This window comes from Desmodus rotundus, chromosome 1 (genome assembly GCF_022682495.2).
Source record: "Desmodus rotundus isolate HL8 chromosome 1, HLdesRot8A.1, whole genome shotgun sequence".
Taxonomy (NCBI): Eukaryota; Metazoa; Chordata; class Mammalia; order Chiroptera; family Phyllostomidae; genus Desmodus; species Desmodus rotundus.
The window spans coordinates 177,400,245-177,420,255 of record NC_071387.1 but is presented as its reverse complement, the minus strand read 5'-3'; the positions used below and the strand labels follow the sequence as shown (position 1 = coordinate 177,420,255).

Here is a 20,011-nt window from a genome sequence, read left to right as displayed (position 1 = left end):
ATTTCTCCAACATAACAGATTTTCCTGGTAACAGCATGTTTTTGGCAGAATTTACACCTTCGGAAAATACTTTGTTCTATATTCAATCTTTATTTATTTTACACCTTCCTATGTAACACCAAAATCCTGGGAGCTGTTACTCACCAAGGAGCAAACCTATATAAAGTGGGCTCTCACATACTCAATACTGTTCAGCTCAATACATGCAAATCTAATTGCTCAATGCTCCTTGCAGAATTCTGAGACAAGGATATTAAACACAACTAGGGCATACCAGTGTCTTTAAAAATCACTGTTTCTTCTATTTCAATTACCTTAAAAGTGGTTTTAGAGGGAGACAACAATCTGGAATTAATTTATAACCTATATTTTAAGTAACAATTTAAAATCTAATTTTTCATCATGAAAGTTGTATTTTCTTTGATTAACGCTAATAGCACAAAAACAACCGTAAGGTATGCAAGTTCGCTAAATCTGCTTGTGTTTACTGCCCTCTAGTGATAATGGATCTGAATGTGATTTGAGGAACAGCTTTGTTCTGAGGAGTCATTTCAGAAAACAAAAAACGTATCTTACAGACACTACAGAGGTCTGAAATCAAGAGGTGCTCCAGGTTGATTTCAGTCATTGCTAATTAAGGAAACAAAAATTAAAGCCAAAGTGTGATGCCACTACATACTAGAATGGCTAAAAGGAGAAGTACAGACAAGACAAAACGCTGGCCAGGATGCAGAGCAAATGGAACTCTCATGTGTCGCTGGAGGAAATGCAAAACGGTCTAGCAGCAACTTTTACCAGGAAACTAATCAACAAAACGAACAAGCAAGCAAAATATAACCAAAGACACTGAAACTGAGAACAGGCCGACAGTGACCAGAGAGGAGAGGGGAGGGAATTTCAGGGGAAAAGGGGGAAGGGTTTGCAGGAACAATTATAAAGGACACATGGACAATAACAAAGTGGGGTGGAAACAGGGGAGGGAGGTGGGGAGGGATGGGGTAGGGGGAAGGGTGGGAGAAAAGGCAGAAAACTGTACTTGAACAACAATAAAAAATGTTAAAAAACAGCAACAACAAATATTCTCTATTGAAATTAAATGCTCATTAAAAAATAAACAGTTTGGCACTTCCTTACAAAGCTCACAAGAACACTGACTATGTGATTCAATAATCCCACCCCTAGTTATTTATCTAAGAGAAATGAAGACATAAATCCATACAAAAACTGATATGCAAATGTTTACAACAATTCTATTCATATCAGCTGAAACCTGAAAATAGCCCAGATATCAACTGGTGAATGGATAAACAAATTGTGATACATCCATAAACTAAATACTAGAAAGCAATAAAAGGAAACATATCACTAACACATGAAACATGTTACTAGTGGATGAATCTCAAAAGCAATATGCAAAGTGAAAGAAGCCACTTACAAAAGGTTATAGATATGCTGTATGATTTCATTCACAGGACATTCTGGAAAGGCAAAGCTACAGGGGCAATCAGGCCACTCGTTGCCAGTGGCTGGGAGAGGAGGGAGGGGAATGGCTACAAAGGAGCGAGTGAAAACTTTTTGGGTGATGGAAATATTCTGCATCTAGATTCTGGTGGTAGTCATCCAAATGTATACATTTGTCAAAACGCATTCAACTCTACCTAAAGAGAGTACATCTGACCATGTGTAAATTTTACCTTAAAATCTAACTTTAAAATAACATTTTTACTCTTTCAAAGAGCTCCACCATCACATCCCAGGCAAATAGGCATGTCTGTCGGAAGTAAGCTTTGAATAATGCAATACTGTATATGGTAAATTCCTGTTTATAAAAAGCCTTACTATCCTCATAGCTATTAATAGATTTTTTATTTAATTCTTTGGAATAAAAAATTCCCTAAAATATTTTAGATATTTTCCTGCTTTCTTAAACAAATAAACTGATCTTAATTATTTAATGGTGATCCTGGGCCACATTTACTCACTCAATAATGAACAGTCAACAGATATTTATTTTATTGTATGTTCATTCTAGGGCAAGCACTATGCCAGCTGTAAGAGACTGAAAAAAAAAATCCAGTAAAGTGGGTAGAGCTGCTTGCAGGAAACTGAATAGTCTCAACTGATGCATTCGTTTTTGAACTCTTCTCTCACTTTTTCATAGGTTTCATTTTTTTGAGTCCTTGGTTGTCAGTCTTTTCTTCTTCCGGTCAGTATAGATCAGCCTTCGCATAGTCAATAAAGCACTCGTTTCCCCCATTCTCTTGCCGCGGAGTTTTGTTTAAGGCAGCATTTCCCAGAAGGTGTTGTGAAGAACAGTAGTTCCATTCTCAAAGAAGACAATCAGTGTAAAATAAACTTTTGACATCTGCTGACCTTCTTGGAGATTGTGCTCACTATTAGCATGTTAAAGGCTTTACTAAGGACAGTAATAAATAACCTTTTTAATGTTGTTTAACCTAGATTTCTCAAACTTATTTTACTGCCTCACTCTGCTTCCTTCACATTAACAAGCAAAACCAAAAATACTAGGGTTTCACTGAAAATTCTTGTGGAAAGTAATGGGCTTAAATATCAGATAATAATTTTTCAGAATGATTATTTACTTATTCACTCAATAAAATATAATATGAAACAGCTAATATGTGCCAGCATGGGTGAGATACTGTAATGAGCAAGACAGAAAGTTCCCTGTTCATGTAAGCCTTGGACTCTTGAGGAAGAAAAACAAAAAACAAGCCTTAGACCAAAAATAAATAAATAAATAAATTAAAAAGACCAACATGCTGATTAAAGAAAGGGGGGTAACAAGAGACTGGGATGGTGGACTATTAAACAGTTGGGACGAGCTGCACGGAGCAGGTAGTATCTGCGATGAGACCCTAATGACTCGAAGGAGCCAACCAGAAGATATGGGATGGGGCAGAGCTTTCTGAACAAGCACAGCCAGCATGAGGGTATAAGTATACAGGATGAGATTAGAGGAAGGTCAAGGTAGGGCCAGGTCAAGATTATGTGGTTCCTCATAAGCTTTCCAGAGGGAGTGGAATACCACCTGGAAGCTTCAGAGCAGGGAGTGACATGACGTGATCTACACTTTAAAAAGCTGTCTCTGGAGAGGGTGGTTTGTGGAGGGGCAAGAGCAGGTAGAAGAGTGGAGGAAGCACTTGAGGAAGAGCTAACGAGACTTGAATGCTGGAAGTGAAGCGGCAGTAAGAATCAAGTCCTAGACTTCTGGCCTGAGTGGATATTTGGGCCGTTTGCTGAGATGAAGGAGGCTGGGAGTAGTATAGATTTGGAGGAGGATAAAAAAGGCAGAGTCCCATGAATGAAGTGCAAAGTTTTTCATAAATATATGAAGTTTTTTTAACTTTTGAGGGACATAATTCCTCCTTTCCCCCAATTCTTCAGAGTTCTGAATAAGGAAAGCTGCCAGAGAGTTGTTTTTAGTTACTTTCACATCCTCTAATGACATTTCATTCTTATAGACCGTTTTCATCAAACTTTTTAAAGATGCTTTTAGAATAGCCCAATGAGAGGGGAAGTAACAGATAATCTATTTTTTAAAATCCCCTCTGCATAGCAAGTAATGTAAAAGCCTAAGCAAGATTATCCAACATAACCAACATTGGAATCTAGCACTCAAGGTGGCAAGATTTTTACTATAGTACTATGCCTTATTCGAACATTTTAGGAAGGAAGGCTTTACTAAAAACAACCATAAACACAATTAAAAGTGGTGCAATAATGGGATTTGTCCTCATTTGCAACAGTGACAGAACAGTAGCGTGTGAGGATTCTGAGAAGTACCTTAGTGTCGGGCCTACGTTTCTCCAGTTGGCTTCGCCAGAGTTCAGACCTAGGTCGTCTCTTATGAGAACTAAAATACACAGCACGTTCTTCAGGGTCGATGGGTTGTGTGGAAGGAGTCAGAGTTAAGGAGGGTGACTTAGCACAGGACTAAGAGGATGTTGGGAGCCCAAAGATCTATTTATACTGTGCCCAGAAACACTGAAACTTGACATAAGAAAAACAATCTGATTAAAACTGCTGCATTAAGATTCCTGCAATCATATCCACCCAATAATTGACGCAATCAATGGTTTGTCTGTAAACTATTAGAATCACTGACAGCAGCTGCAGATGCAAGGGAGATGTCAAACACATAGGAGTAATTTTCTCAGAACGCACTGACCTGACAAATGTAAGACATCCCTGTAGGCTTCAGGACCAAATTCCGATCTCCAAAGGCAAATGCAGGTACCACCCTATGGTGATCTGGGACCAAGGAGATCAAGCCCAGTACCAATGAGTGTACGATGACGATCCCTTTGATCAGCAAATATTTAACTAGCACTAACTCTGTGTTAGCTACTGTTTCAGGTACTTCAGTCAGCAAATCTTGTGTTCTGAAGGAGCTTACGTCTGTTAGCGTGTGGGGAACAAGGTTCACAAACAAGTGCAGGAGCCACCCCACTTCCTTTTAGTGCGCTTCCCTGTGCTGTAGAGGCCGGACCATTAAAAACTCCACGTTCCAGAGGCCCTTGCAGCTATGGTTTCAGATATGATATAATTTCTTCTCTGCAGATGAGCCCCTGCTGCCTCCCGTAAATTAAACAGTTGTCAATCTAATCGTTGTATCCTTGTAGACAATCTGCCTCTTCTCTCTGGCTATGTTGGTGTCTCTTTGTTTCTGTGATTTCTCTAGGAAATATCTGGATGTGAGTTTCTTTTTAAAATTTTTCCTGCTTTGCATTCAACTGAAATCCCAGGATATTTCCTCTTTCCCACTCTCTCTATTCTCTTCTTCTGGAACTCAAATTAGATGGGTGTTGCCATTTTGCTGGAAAAGGAAATCTTGCCATGTTTTAAGTATATACATTGTTATCCACAAAACAGAGCATAGGTTAGATAATCACCATTAATTCTACTGCAGTCATTTTTATTCAAAATATTGCTTTTAAACAATTTTTTAAAATTAAATGTGATTGTTCTTATATCTTGAGACTAAATTGCTGGCTCTAAGATACTGAAAAAACCAATTCGATTCATCTAATTGCCTATAAAGTTAAGATGTACCTTTGTTTCTTCTAATAAAGAACTCAGACCTGAGAACATAGTTAAAAAAATTATTTAACTCACTTTTGTTCACACTTCAGTAAAAATGGTTCTTAACCGCTTTGACATTTATTCTTCTAAGATACCTGCCTATGTTTTTTTTTTCTCTCTCTCTACGTGGGATGGTTGATCTTGAGCCTGCAGGGAGCAAGCTGGCCCAGACCTCTCCAGTCCACACTTCTGTGCCTCCAATTCTTACGTGTCCAAAGACAGGAAACCACAGACACGCCTTAGTGGGAGGATCCTATGTTTATATCTTTAAGATGGGAGAATATAAAAAGTTTTGCTTCTGAGAATAAAAATGATGGGAAAAGACAAAATAAAATAATATAAATGGAAAACAACTCTGCGTTACTTGACCTTCCAAGTGTGAATCTAATGCCTTGTGAGACAGTCAGTCAATCGTGTGTTAGACAGAATGGGACCGTCCAACGTGCAATTCTTTGACAGTGTGAAATATGTCCAAGTCGGAAAGTTCCTCCAAAGACATTCAGTTCAACCTTCTACCCAGAGAAGAGTCAGTCTTACGACTCTTCATCACTAAGAGTCCTCCTCTCCTGGATTTCTTCCACGGCTGTGTAAGTCTGTTCCCCTTTGGGCGATTGTAGTTTTAAAGCTTGGAGCTAATATTGAGCTAATGATCATTAGCTTGCATTGACCTAATACTATTCCTCAAGAGCTCTTTCTAAACCCTTTAAAATTGATTTCACTCTGGACAGAGCAAATGAAAATAAAATGTAGCTCAGGGATTTCATTATGGAAGCTGCAACAGTCAGAAGGGTAGTCAATATCCATAACCATTTACATATCAAAGAACAGCACACTCTGGGTCTTACAAACATGATCCACAGCTAAACGTGAATGGTTGTAGCTTGGGCTGTTACCTTCCCCCAACAGCGAGGGGTAGCAAGTAACTGAGAACATACGAACTTCCATCTGGGGTACTAAGAAAACACACCAAGCAGACTGCTTTAATACGGGGTGGGGCAAAAGTAAGTTCACAGTTGTTTGTATAGAAAATAATACAATTAATAAATATCAATACAAGAATAAACTGTTTTGCATACTCACAACTGTAAACCTATTTAGATGCTTGATTCTCTAACAGATTCTTCTTGCTTTCATGTTTCCCCTCTATATGATCTATCCCTCATACCATCACTAGATGTATCTTTCTGAAATCGTTTGGCTATTATTTTCCTTGTAGCGTTTTTCTTATAATAAAATGCAAGTGTTCCTCAGGACTTACAGTGTGATGGACACGGGCTTAGCCAGGCATGTCAGGCTCTCTGCAGTGTGGCCCCAACACATGTCCCTCACACCTGCCTCTGTTCTATGTTCAGATTTCTGTTCCAGGCAGGCTCACCCATCCAGAGCACCCACTACTCACCCACTCCCACAAACACACAATCCAGCTAAATCTACAAGGGTGTTCCATCCTACCCTGCCTCGTCTAGTCCCTGGAATGTTATCTATTTCCTCATTAGAAACCTTTATGAACTCTCATTGTTCAAGATCCAGACTAAGTAGCATTTTGGGGGATGCCACTCAGTCATTCTGGCCCTTACTGTTGAACATACCCTGAACACCTAAAGGACCCCAATACAATGAATCACACCAAGCTGACTTACACAGCAGCCACCTTTCAGTGTGTATTGTCTATAACCTTTATCTACCTGTTTATCTGTCACCTATCTCTGTACCTATGTATATACCCATCCAAGTACCTATGTGTTTGAATAAACACACACATATGTAGAAGCCTGCTTTCATCTATAAAAACCTTTGGAGCAGATATATGTCCTGCAGTAACCACTCCAAAATAAATCCCTCCTGGAAGCCTATACACTAGATGGTAGTTTTCAGAAGCCAAAAGGCACAAAACAACAACAAAAGGCCCTCATAATGACTTAGTTCTCATACGAAAATGGGACGTGGTCTAGAAAATGGTCAAGTATCAAACAAAGAATAACGACACACCAGATGAAAAACCTCACTCAGAGTAATGATGTCAATAAAAGGCCTAAATCCAGGTCATGTCCATCAACAACAAATTTTTGTTCGCCACGAGATAAAGCCTTGACAACGGGGACACAGGACTGTTCTGTTCTGGGCACTCACTCTTTCCTGTGCCTGGAGGCCTCATCTGGAAAACGAAGGGGGTGAACAGGTTGATCTCACAAATGCCTTTCACCCCTGAGGACTTTTGGAATGAAAAACAAAAAAACAACTTTTATTAAGCATACGAAAGTTTGATTTCTCTGCAAAGCGGCTGACAGTGAGTGGGAAATGGAAAGGCATCCATCACCTCCTCAGTGACTCATTTTCAACCCTCAGAACAATGACACTGCCGGGGAATTTCTTTTCCCTCTGGTGCAGCTGGTGGCAGACCCATGGCTAGGACCTGTCATGGGCTGAAGCTAGGTTCAAGGTCACTTCACCCCCTCCTCTGCTTCTCAGCTGGATTGTCATTTTAAATCCGTGCCCCGATGAGAGGGTTTATTTTTGGTTCTCGTTCCTACTTGCCCCAAGAAGAGACACCTAGTAACCTGATATTGATATCTGACACTTTGTTAATAATCATAACCTGAATCATTTGGAGGGGTCTTTGGGGCCACCCAGTAAGCAATGCACCAATTTTTAGACAAAGTGGAATGAAGATCTATCTACATGAAACTCTTATAACTCTAATAAAAGTTTCTTTTCATGTCTGCCTTAGATACATTCTTTCAAAGTAATCATAATTAAGTGGTCAGTGAGAGTGTAAATAAGAATATGCTATCATGGAGTGCTAGGTAACGGAGCTCAAACTGAAGTAAACAAACTCTCTGGGCCATCACATATGCGAGCTAGCGAGGTCCCATAAATCAGCATGACTGGGTATCAGGATTTCAAAGGCATCCTCTGTGAGCTCTGTCGTCCAGGCGCGTTGACTCAGGCTCCAGTTGCACTGGGTTACTTATACGGCAGCATATGAAGTTCACCTTTAAGTTTAAAAATAGTTCCAATCCCCATCCCTACTACAGCTGGGCCACAGTACCTACTGTGTGTGTGTACCACACTATGTGCTTAACAGTTTTCATTTAATTCTCATAATAATCGTGTGAGGTAGATTTTGTTAGTCCTGATTGAGAGAGGAAACAGCAGCTCAGAGAGATTGAGGCAATTTAACTATCCAAGGTCAGAACCCTAGTGTGGGGTGGATTTATATCCAGAAGATAAATTGTCAAGCTCACTGGAACTTAGAAGATTTAACGCAGGATGAAAAATAAAGGTTCACATTTGTCATTTGTGATTCTGTTCCAGTTTTCTCTTTTGGCATCTAATGATTACTCATGAAACACCACAGTGAATCCAATCATCTTATACTTACTTTGACACAGTCTCTCTTCCCCTGGTCCAGCTTGAACCTTGCTGCCCTATGCTCTCACTCCCAGACAACAGGGTCCTTAGGGGATGGCCCAGCAGGTGACTGTGACACACCACCTGTGCCTGTGCTGCTACTGGGCCAGGACGCACAGAAGCAACAGGTGAAGGAGTGATGTCAGCTATTGCTGTTCAAAGACTCAAGCCTCAGAAACACGTTCTGTGTATAAACCTCCCTTCTCCAGTCAGATCTCCCACCTCCCTTATCTCCACCACTGACTGTCTTCCCCTGAACAATCACATCGTCATGCTGAACAGGGGGTTTAATGTTTTCTTCAAGGTTGTCCCAAAGGTTCATTCCAAGCAGATTTCACCCTATGGACCCTGAGGCACACAGTGGGCAGGAACACAAGCTGGTCAGTCTGCCTCCAGCCAAGGACAGCCCTGATCCTGGGCCAGCCTAGTTATATGCTCCTCCTTTCCCTACCCTGCCCCTTCCTCACCTCACTGATACAACTTTCTTCCCTTTTCATTTTGCACTCTAGCTACAAGTCCATCCCCTCCCCCCCCCTGCAATTTTACCCCCTCCTCCCAGAAAACAGGCAACCCCAGGGTAACAGGCCATTTACAAATCCTGACACCAGCTTAAACCTTCCCTGGGTTAATCCTTTCAGCTGCATTGCCCCCCACTACTGATCAAGCTTTATCCCATCAGCTCTACTCCCCTGGCCCTCCAAATCCCGTCAGCTCAGACACTCAGATCTGCTTTAGGCTGCTGGTCTTCTCATACCACTGACCCCGTTACCCTTCAGTTTGTACCTGTGCCCTGTTAACTACCTGTTGCCACCCAACCTAACAGGCTGTCTCACCGTCGCATTCTTCCTAGGAGCGAGGGCCTTTCTGCCCCATGCCCACATGACACAGGGGACAAGGAAGGCCAAATAAGCTGCACTGTAGGGTCCCCGCTAGGATTTATGTTTTGCCGAAACTGTTCTTGCAATTTTGGAACCTAGTGCTCAATACATTAAAAAAGTATTAGTCACATTTCGAAAATGCAGCCTGAGAACAAACACTTGTTTTTCTTTCTCCCCGTCCTCCCCCCCAGATGCTACATTTAGAAAAATAATGATCTCTGCATGTATTAAGAAGCATATGTGGTGGGGGGAGGACAGGGGAGAGCAATGGGGGAAAAACTGGGACAACTGTAATTGAACAACAATAAAAAGAATAAAAACAAAAAAATAGTGAAAAAAGAAGCATATGGCTCTTGGACAAGTTTAATAGAGCATCAGTTAGTCATCTTTAAAAATGAGATAAATTGTTGTGGAACGTAGTGTGTTGTTTGTGGGACCAAGTTGGGAAGTTAGGGTTTGAGGTATGAGAAAACATCGGGGTTATAGCTTCTATTAGAAAGTGAGGTACATACTGGTGTCCTCCTGCCCAGCTGTCAAAGTCTGCTCATCTGCATCACGTGGATGATACCAACATGCTTGAAAATACGGCGAGGTCAGAGAGGGGAAAGGACTCGCGGACAAGGACGACAGTGTGATGACTGCTGTGGGGAGGGGGCACAAGGGGACTGAATGGGAGAAATACAACAGAGATTACATTTAAAAAAAAGAAAATAAGGCTAGGTTAACGAGTAGTTTTTTCACTGAATTTTACTTTTCAGAGGATAATTCCTCTCATAAAGAGACTGATTATTCAGTCTGTAATGATTCAAGCCTTTGTCTTGTCTCTTCTACTCCGTACCCTACTGTCATTTTATTGCTCATTCACTATATGGAAAAAATTAAGATTTAGGCCCAACCAGTATCTTCCTATAAAGTAACCTTTCCTAATGTGTGTTAAAGAAATAGTTATGTGTAAGTCAGCAAATATCCACTCAACACCTAAATCTATGAAAGACTTTGAGCAAATCTCTTTTTGAAAAAGTCCACAGAAGATTCAAAATTTTAGTTCTCCTAAATCTATCGTAATTTCTGTGTTCTCTATTAACAGAATTATAGCTTTTTTCATCCTTTGCAGTCAACCTCTTTTGTGAAATAAGGCTCCCTTGCAAATAATAAAAACGGCACCTATATATTTAAAGTACCCATGAAAACATTCTATCTCTTTATTAAAAACTGTTAAACCTTCCCAAATTTGAAATTTATCCTCTTCCTAAATTCTTGGGACAAAGACCATCATTATTAAAGCTGTAATTCATTATTTTAGTGTAGCTTGAAAAAAGTCCTAGCAGATACAAAATTAAAGTTTTCTTGGTCAAAGAATATACTCCTTTTCTAAAACTTGAATTTGAGGTAAAGGCATAAACAACGGAAAGTAATCTCACTAAAAATGCTGTTTTCTTGGTAATTTTGTATAATTTAGTATGACATAAAATTCTTTAAATAAACACATGCTAATTTTATTTTTGTATAGTTTTGGAAAAATAATTTCCCACTGTAATGAAATATCTGTTATTTCTCCCTAATGGGTCTGGATTGGAATGATCAGGTGGAATTAAAGGAGGGCAACAGAAGGAAGACACTTCGATATATTCTCTCAAAATACTTTGGAGAGTATTATTTAAGAGATCTTTATTTATCTCTAGGTCTAAAACAAAACAAAGCAACCAAAACACTGCTGGGCCGACGATGGAAAGCAGCCTGGTATCAGTCTGAAATGAAGAGACAGCTATTAGCCGGCACCTACTCCTCCACAGCAACCTTATCTTTGCCTGGTTGCTACGGACACTTCCTCCTCAGGCCAGTGCTTCCTGCTCTCCAGCCCTGTCTATGACAGACAGAGGTGTTCCCTATCATGGTGCCTACGTCTGCACAGCACACTCCTTTCCAGTCCTAAAAACCAGAGGCTGCGGACCAGAGACACTGACGGGAGCTCCAGCATGCCTTGGGTAAAGCCACACAGGGTGCTGCCTGACACGCAAATGCCAACACATCTTTTCTTCCCAGGGTGGCAGGGAAATATTCAGAGATGTCATTTTTTGTTGAAACAGACCTATAAGAAGAATGTTATTGCTAAAGCAGATACGAAGGTGAGAGGCCATCAATATGGCCTGTATGGTTTTTGTCTGTATACTATACAATTTAAATGAGATTAGACTAATCTGAGCATAAACTATGCTAAAATTTCTGAGAGATGACTGTAAGCAGAACTGAGATTCTTACATGGGAAATGATCAGGTTTCTTGTCAGGGAAAGAAAAAACACCTTTCCTGCAAGACATGAAGTATGACGCCCAGACTCTAAGGTGAGCAGAGTATTTACATGAACAAAGATCGTGTGTGGTACTACTTATGTGACCAAATACGAAATGACACATTGATATTCACTAGTTTTCGATGATAAGGCCTTGCAGAGGCTTCTCAATTCTTTGAGTACACGGGAGAAAACTCCCCCTTTTTGTACTTGGACAGTTATTGGGTCCATCTGCTTATTAGCAACATGGCTTGTACTCTATTTACACCAAGAGAAAAAAGTGTATCTCCCACCCATGATTTATGAATATGAGCCGAGATAAAGGCTACACAGATGACCCAGAATGATGCAGAAACACTCCAGGAAGTGAACGACGTAAGAAGTCAGGAGATTTCTTACTACACAGGTGGACCCGGACAGGTTTTAGGTCTAATTTTCAAGGCAGACCAGATGAGTTAGACAAATGATCGCTTCTGCCTCTTCAGTGCTAACACACAGGGCTTGGAGTCTGAGAAGAATAATGGATCATAGTAACTATGATGCTTTGAACTATTGATCATGCTAAATACTACCAAAACTACCGAAGGAGTAGGCAGGAAGAGATTATATTTTCATTTTATTAATTTATATTACTTCCACTCAAATGACATCAGAAAAATTAGGATACGTTTCTTCAATTCTTTGACCCAATGTTTGGTAACTCCCTTGCAAAAGGTCTGACAACAGTAAAGTGGAAACTATTAACCATAAAGGAAGAACTTTGATCTTCTAAGCCCTCTTAAGTAAAACGAACCTTACTTCCTAAGATTGATCAGTAATGATTCGTACAGCACTGAGCGCAGAAGCACTGAAAGCTGCATTTCAAGGATCACCACAATACCATTCACCCTTCATGCAATATTTATTGAGCACCTACTCAACGAGGCCTTGTGTCCGCTGTTAGTGAGGCTGGAGAAGTAAGACTAATGACCTAATGTGCAATGTGATAAGAATAAAGCAAAGAAATAAATAATGTACTAAGAGTTAAGAGAACTACAAAGAAAGTCCTGTAGAAGGTCGAAGGAGAAAGACATTACACCTAATTAGGGGAGGCTGGGGTGGAAGACATGGGAGAAGATGCAACCGAGAAGGCTTCATAGAGGAGGGAGCATTCCGGATAGGCCTTAAAGGATGGTTAAGTTTGTTTTAGAAAAGTTTTCGTTACAGGAAAATTGGGAAGATAAGTAGAGTTTCTATATGGCCCACACCCTGCTTCACGTGTTATTCACATTTGTCACAATTGTTGAGCCAATATTGATACGTTGTTATTAACGAAAGGCTATTGTATTCAGATTTCCTTAGCTTTCCCCAAAGTTCTTTTTATGTTCCAGGATCCCTCCCGGGATAGCACACTGCGTTTGGTTATCTCCTTGGGCTCCTCTTGGCTACCACGGTTCTCAGATATTCCTTCTTTCTGATCTTGGCGGTTGTGAGGAGTACTGGTCGGGTGTTTTGTAGAATGTCCCTCAGCTAGGACTTATCTGATGTCTTTCTTACGATTAGAGGGGGTTGTACACTTTTGGCAGGAAGACCACAGATGTATGTACAGTGCCATTTTCATCAGATCACATCAAGGGTACACATTGCAACGTAACTTATCACTGCCGATGTCCACTTTGATCGCCTGGCCGGGCTGGTGTGCGCCTGTCGGGTTCCTCCTCCACCAAGGTCCTCTCTTCCCATATTGTGCTTTATGGAAGGAAGTGAATATGCCCGGCACACACTTAAGAAGTGAGTAGTTTTATGCTCTCCCTCTTTGAGGGCTGAGTATCTACATAAATTATTTGGAATTCTTCTGCATAGGAGATTTGTCTATTCTGCTTGTTTAATTATTTATTCAGGAAAGTATTTATATCAGTATGAACTTGTGGATTTTTAAAAATATTTTGGGTTATAATCCAATACCCACTCATTTCCTTCATCACCTGTTTCAAGCTCTGGTGATCGGGAGCTCTTTCACAGGCTGGCTCTCGTGTCCCTTTGACACGATCCCATCCGTGTGCAGTTTGTTTGTGCACTTCCTCACTTTCAGGCACCACGACATGCTCCAGCCTCACTTCCTGTCCCCGTTCTACAACCGACCATTTCTTTAAGAACTCCTGATACCTCTGATTGGAGAATGGCATTAGAAACCGAGCTGAGGGTGCTAGGTGTGTTCACTGCTGGGGGGTGCCACTGCTTTAGGACCTCTCAGCTGACACAGCAGGGAAACGTTTGTGTGTATACTAGGTAGTCGACATGTTGAGAGGTGCAATGACACGCCATGTCCTTACTATACATTTTTAGCACTAACTATGAACTAGAGATTCTGCGCCTGGGTTGCTTTCAGTCTCATTCAGAAGAATGACAGGGATACATTACGTTAATGAAAATAACTGGCTAAACTGTCCTCGGCTGCTTCATGCAGTCCTCCTAGAAACAGCTCAGAGACTTTCGGATATTCTGGTAAAGCTTCAGGCCACATGATGGGCTGTTCTGTAAAACTGCACCAAGAAACAAAAGGTGAACTCCTTGAAAAGCCATTGATGGGAAGAAACATGAAAAACTCCAACAGCCCCCTCTGGCTAGTAGCATCATCATTAGGCCACCGTTTCCTCTTCAAAGCTTGCTGGAAGTGCAAGTAATAGGGTGGCAAAGCAACACCTTCTCTAGCCCTCACCCCACAAAATAAGAAAAGACAGATGGCACTCCTTTACAGATTGAAATCAATTATTTGACATTACTACGTAACCACTATGTTCCTGACTGTCTACACCATTTCTACCTTTTAATTCACTAAATTGTCACAGCAACTACTTAGCAGATGAGGAAACTGAAGCACAGAAGGTAAGTTGTCCCATTTTCTTCTACTGAAAGGCAGAGCGTGAATCCAGCCCAGGTAGTCTGGCGACAGGAAGGTGCTCTCCATCCACAGACCACTCTGCCTGAGCACCCAGTGTCTAATGAATGAAACATTTCTGGTGAAAGAGTTTGGCATTTTCTCCTCTTGTGGGGAGATCCCATTAATGGCAGAGAAGGAAAACCATAGGTTGTTTAAAACAAATTTTTCTAATAAAAAATGACTCACAAAATTGTTTTTGCTGACAATCTAGAACAGCATATCCAAATGTATGCCCAGGGTCTGTGAGCAGTAAGCAAAATGCTTTAAGGTGGTGTTCATGAGCATTTTCTCATTTTGTTATATATTCAATTGTATATATTGTTATATATTATTATAATTGTTATATAATTGTTATTGTTATATTGTTATATATATTGTTATCATTGTTATATATTCAATTGTAATGTATAATAGAAAAAAATATATAACCAGGACTTCAAATCCATGATTTTGTGTATACTCTTGCCTAAGATGAGGCTTTAGGGTGAGTATTTATAATTAAAAAAATAAATGCTTTAAATAAGAACATTTAGCAGGTAGCGATTATGAATGGACAAAGAAAGTTTGAGCAACACTAATTTAGACTGTTATATATTACAGAATAGAAAGGCCATGTTTTTCCTCTAAGAAATATTATTTTCTTACATTGCAAGGAGTATAGGGCACATGGTTTTCTTAATCTCTTTTTAAAAATATATTCTAGACCTTGAATGAATTACATGCAATTTATTGAGCACCCAGTATGTGCTAGGAACCAAACTGAGCTTTGCATATGTCATGTGTAATGCTCTCAGCAACCTTGCAATTTAATTTTCTTTCATTATCCCCATTTATAAATGAAGAAGTTGAGATTCAGAGAAGTGAGGCATGTTGTCCAAAATATTAGGTAGGAAGCAGCAGAGCTGGAATATGAAACCAAGTTCACGTGACAAAAACCATCTATGTTCTTTCCACTCTACAGAGCTGCTGTTGGCATCACAGGGGTACATACCAGGCCAGGGAGTAAGGATCATTCATCCTCCTCAAAGTACACAAAGTATAGCAAAACAACAACCACGAGCTCAGAGTACTAAACACAAATAGAGAAAAATACGTCATTAAAAAGTATTCTAAGTGTAAAGGATGATTAACCCATTACCATCCAATCCAACTAATTTCTTAATGAACAGAACAGAATTGTTTGTTGTTTAATCAGCATCAAGGATCACTCCCCAACCTTGTTAGAATGAATACAAGAAAATACCTTCTTGAAATGTCTTTTAAAACTAGTGTGGATATTAAAACAAAAGGCTAGGCATCTTTCTACTTTCTGGAAAGATCACAGACGAACAGAGCAGATCAACCATCACTACAAGGGGCGGGCGCAGGGACGCCGCCCTGGCAGCGCTCTGCCGCCGCACAGCGAGCCCAGCTACTTGCGCTTTTAAAGGGTTGTTCCCCTTCCAAAAAAGGGAAAATTGGATTCTGCATATTTCATGGATTAACTGAAAATCACAGCATTTACAGTGTTTCGCATTTGCCAGATGTGTAAGATGTGTGTATTTTGCCAGCTACAATTCATGTGACTATTAGAAATCTTCTTAAATTAAACAAACACTTTATCTTCCATCCTTGCTATTTGGCAAAGAAAGTTTGTTTAATCTACCCATAACATTGGGAAAAGTACTATTTTATCTTGGCTAAGTCTTCTGTTTAGAAATTTCAAAAAAAAAGGGATATAGTTTATAACACTTTGAGAAGGAAGTTACCACTATTCTATCCCGCAATTAAATCAAAATGTAATAGAGAGAGATTTCCTTAGTAATGACTAATTTTTTGAATCAAAATATTAGAAGCTTTTGATAATTAAATGTTAGAGATATTTAAGTTAATGCTACTAAATCTTGATTGATATAGGAACTGAGTTGAAGGCAACAGCGATGACTTAGGGTTTGTTTTATTCCATCGTGTTTTGTTAAAGTCAAGGGGCTTACTATTCAGTGAAACACAAAGTTCCTGTTCAAAGCAGTTCCCTCTTTCTACTATTACTTAAAATAAAACAAAGTATTTTTTCTACACTAACCATAAAAACGAGCATTCCCAATCTTTCATAATAACTATGGCACACATAGAAACTACATAAATCTTTGCCAAATCTACTTTTATAAGTAAATGAAAATGCAGATAGCAAATCCAAAAAATCAATAAGTTGAGTTTCTATAGTTAAAGGAAATACCTTCCTTTAAAGTGTAAAGTTTTTCTTTAGGCATCTTTATTAATTTTTAACAATTATCTTATGATGATGTGAATAAATTTCAGTATTTTAATGTAGAAAACAACTATTACTTGCTATTTGTTCTTCAGCTTTCTTCTTAGCAAAAGTTAAATATTTGTTTCTGTTCTGTTATACTCATGTAATGGTGAAATATCTTAAGATTTAGCTAGTTCTGTGAACATGCTATATTCATTCCACCACCCCTCTTTTCCAGAAGAAAGTGTATCAGCAGCCACAGAAGGCGCTAGTGTATGTATGTTTATGTACGCACTGACTGTTAAAAAGCAGCAGGGGGAGCAGACAATGAAAACACTAAGCAAAAGCTCTGTTGCCTGTAAATTAAACTTTAATTTACAGGCAACAGAAACATGATAGAGATATTTCGTAAAAAACAAATAGACAAAATGAATTCCATAAAGAAGTCACGACCACATTTGCAAAGTTGGCCTACATACGATACATCTAGAATGAACCGAAGAAAAACTTTGTCTTAGAAGGATGCTTGAACCCTTACTTCAAGACAGATTTTTAGCTTGAAGCACAGTCGTTCCCAGCAATGATGAGATAAGGAATTGTCCCAAAAATTAGGAGGAAGAACATTTTTTTAGAGTGTAAATTTTGAGGGGAAATAAAAATGGTTTTGGTTCTTCCTCCAAACATTACTGCACCTACACAAGTAGATGCAGTCACAGGGCTCCACAGCATCCTCCTTGAGAGCCCTGAGGCTTGGACTGCTTGCCTGCCCCTCTTAGCTCCTCCACTGACTTTCCCTAAGAGAAGGGAACCAAAACACTGAAACTACTCTGCATCATAAACATCTAAAAGGGCATTTCAGCTTTGCAAATCTGTACAGAAGGATGGAAATATGTCCTCCAATCCCAAATTATGTTTTACATGTTCCAAAAATTAATAGGAACTGTGTTTTCGATTTTAGAGGAAAAAAAGAGTATTTGGCTCTTCTGTCTGGAATTCTGTAACTGGAATTTAAGAAAAGACTTAACTTCTAGTTAGAACTTCAAAATGTTTATGTTTATATTATACCAAAATAGTATAAATATAATTTAAGCATTTTTATAATATAGAAATATACATCAAAGTTACTTAATTACATGATGAAAATCCATGAAAATTAAAATGTAAAGTGTAAATTACAATTGAATGATACCCCCTCCCCCCGCATATTTTAGCCAAGTAAGCAAGCAGTGAAGTTTGACCTAATAAACCTCAAATAATAATACCACCAACAGGCACATGTCTACTGTCAGGCACTATTCATTAGCCAGCTATTTTATTCCTTCAAACTCCTGCATTGACCTTTCAAAACAGATACTGTGTCCACCTTATGCTAAGGAAATTGAAAGTAAAAAAGTTGTCATTTCTCTAATGTAGCTCAGCTAGCAAGGAACAAAATCATAATTCAAATTCTAGGTCTGACTGTCTCCAAATCTTTGAGACCTCACCATAATCTCCCTCAACTGTATCAACGAGGTTCCAAAGGAAATCTGTACAAATCGCAGGCAGATTAATGTGTTTTTGAGGGCAAATGCTGTAGATGTAACTACTCAAGTTAAATGCCATCTGGAGCCTCTTACCCTACTTGGTACAAGCATCCTGGATGTAGTACCGCCAACTCTGGCCTTGGACAAGAAGTCAGTAAGTTTCCCATCTCAATACCATCAATGAGCGTATGCACATTGCAGTACCAGTCAGGAAACATAGCTGGTTGCTTCTGACGCCTCATTGAAAAACTGCTAATAATTTAGATTCTTTTCATCAAGATTTTTAAAAACATTTTGAAAAATCTGTTAACCCAATTTGCTAACAGGGTTTGGAGAATCAGTTTCCTTCTTGATACCCAAATCCATCGTCATAATAATCACCACAGAGATACAGAGATTCTTTGTAGAGTTCTCTGCACAACCACTTACAAATCCTGATCCTTACTAGTATTTTTATTATTTTAATCTATCAGAGTGAATTTCTACAAAGCCTCAAGAGAGAAGAAACCAGAGAAAGATGTCATGACTTTTCATTTTCTTCTTTCCCTTTTTATTGAATTTATTGGGGTCATGACTTTTCAAAGGCAAAGAGAAGTAACCTGAAAACATCGGTTGGTTCAAACAAGCCCATGTTAAACGAATGGACGGTAATAACAATAAAAAAATAACCCGAAGCTATGTTTCAGACTTACTCATTCATACTCAAGAGATCTCAGACAACCTAGTGGACGTGTGACACAAGCTGTTGCAATGCCAATTCAGACGTAGGTTCACTCACGGGGACCTTCACATCAGCTGCTCCAACTCAGTTTACAGCTCGCGTAGTTGTGACTTATTCACGCTCTCGTTATCCAGAAGAAGGGTCACTTTACAACCTTTACCAAGAGCTTCTTTCTTTCCTTTTATGCTCATCTGTTTTCATCTATAAAAGGTCACATGAGCTTGGCACTCATTTAGAAATGCATGGGTTAAAAAATGAATGGCTTAGCCATTAAAAGTTTAAGCCACAGCTTCATCTGAGTTAAAATTTTTTTAATGCTAAAAATAAGTGTCCTGCCAGTAATCATTCGACTGTAAGACATGAACGCTGCTAGAATGACTGCATTTTGGAAAAGTCTTTTCTCACTTAACCTAGATCGCACTTCAACCAGATACGCTCACCTTCCATACTAAACCTGTAAATTAACATAAAGTCCAATTTAGGGTCCTTCAGAGTGAAGGTTAAAAAAAACAAAACAAAACCCTGTCGTAATGTGGTGCTTTTAAAAGAAAGGAATCATTCTGAGCAATTATTGTGACCGAAAGTTTTATTTTTTATCTTAAAATGTAGATAAATTAATTACTTGACAGTTTTCATGTATTATTATTAGATTTCACGTTAATTTTTAAATTAAAAGATAGCTCTCGTCATTAAGAGTATGGATTTTGGGGGAAAGTAATTGTAGCTGCTCAGGTTCATTCCGCTGAAACAGTACAGTCAAATCATCTTGAAAACATAAGCAAATGCCTGCACATCTCTTTAGGTGCCTTCAGGTTCTGCTCTTTCTTTTACTACACAGAATTAACCAGAGAAGAGAATTAAGAACTCAGGCCCACTGCAGAATGGTCCCATTCAGCAGGTAGGACAATGGAGATACTCAGCTTATGTCTACTG

General features: G+C 39.3%; 1 protein-coding gene and 1 non-coding gene across 17 annotated transcripts in view; both read right to left on the bottom strand.

Moving 5' to 3' along the window:
• PDE4D (phosphodiesterase 4D) overlaps positions 1 to 20,011 on the bottom strand; it is a 1,245,374-nt gene that overhangs the window by 27,838 nt on the left and 1,197,525 nt on the right. The gene's annotated exons all lie outside the window — the stretch shown is intronic.
• Positions 5,229 to 5,357, bottom strand: LOC112321188 (small nucleolar RNA SNORA38). The gene has a single exon (XR_002976484.1). It is a non-coding gene; the product is annotated as a small nucleolar RNA SNORA38 (small nucleolar RNA).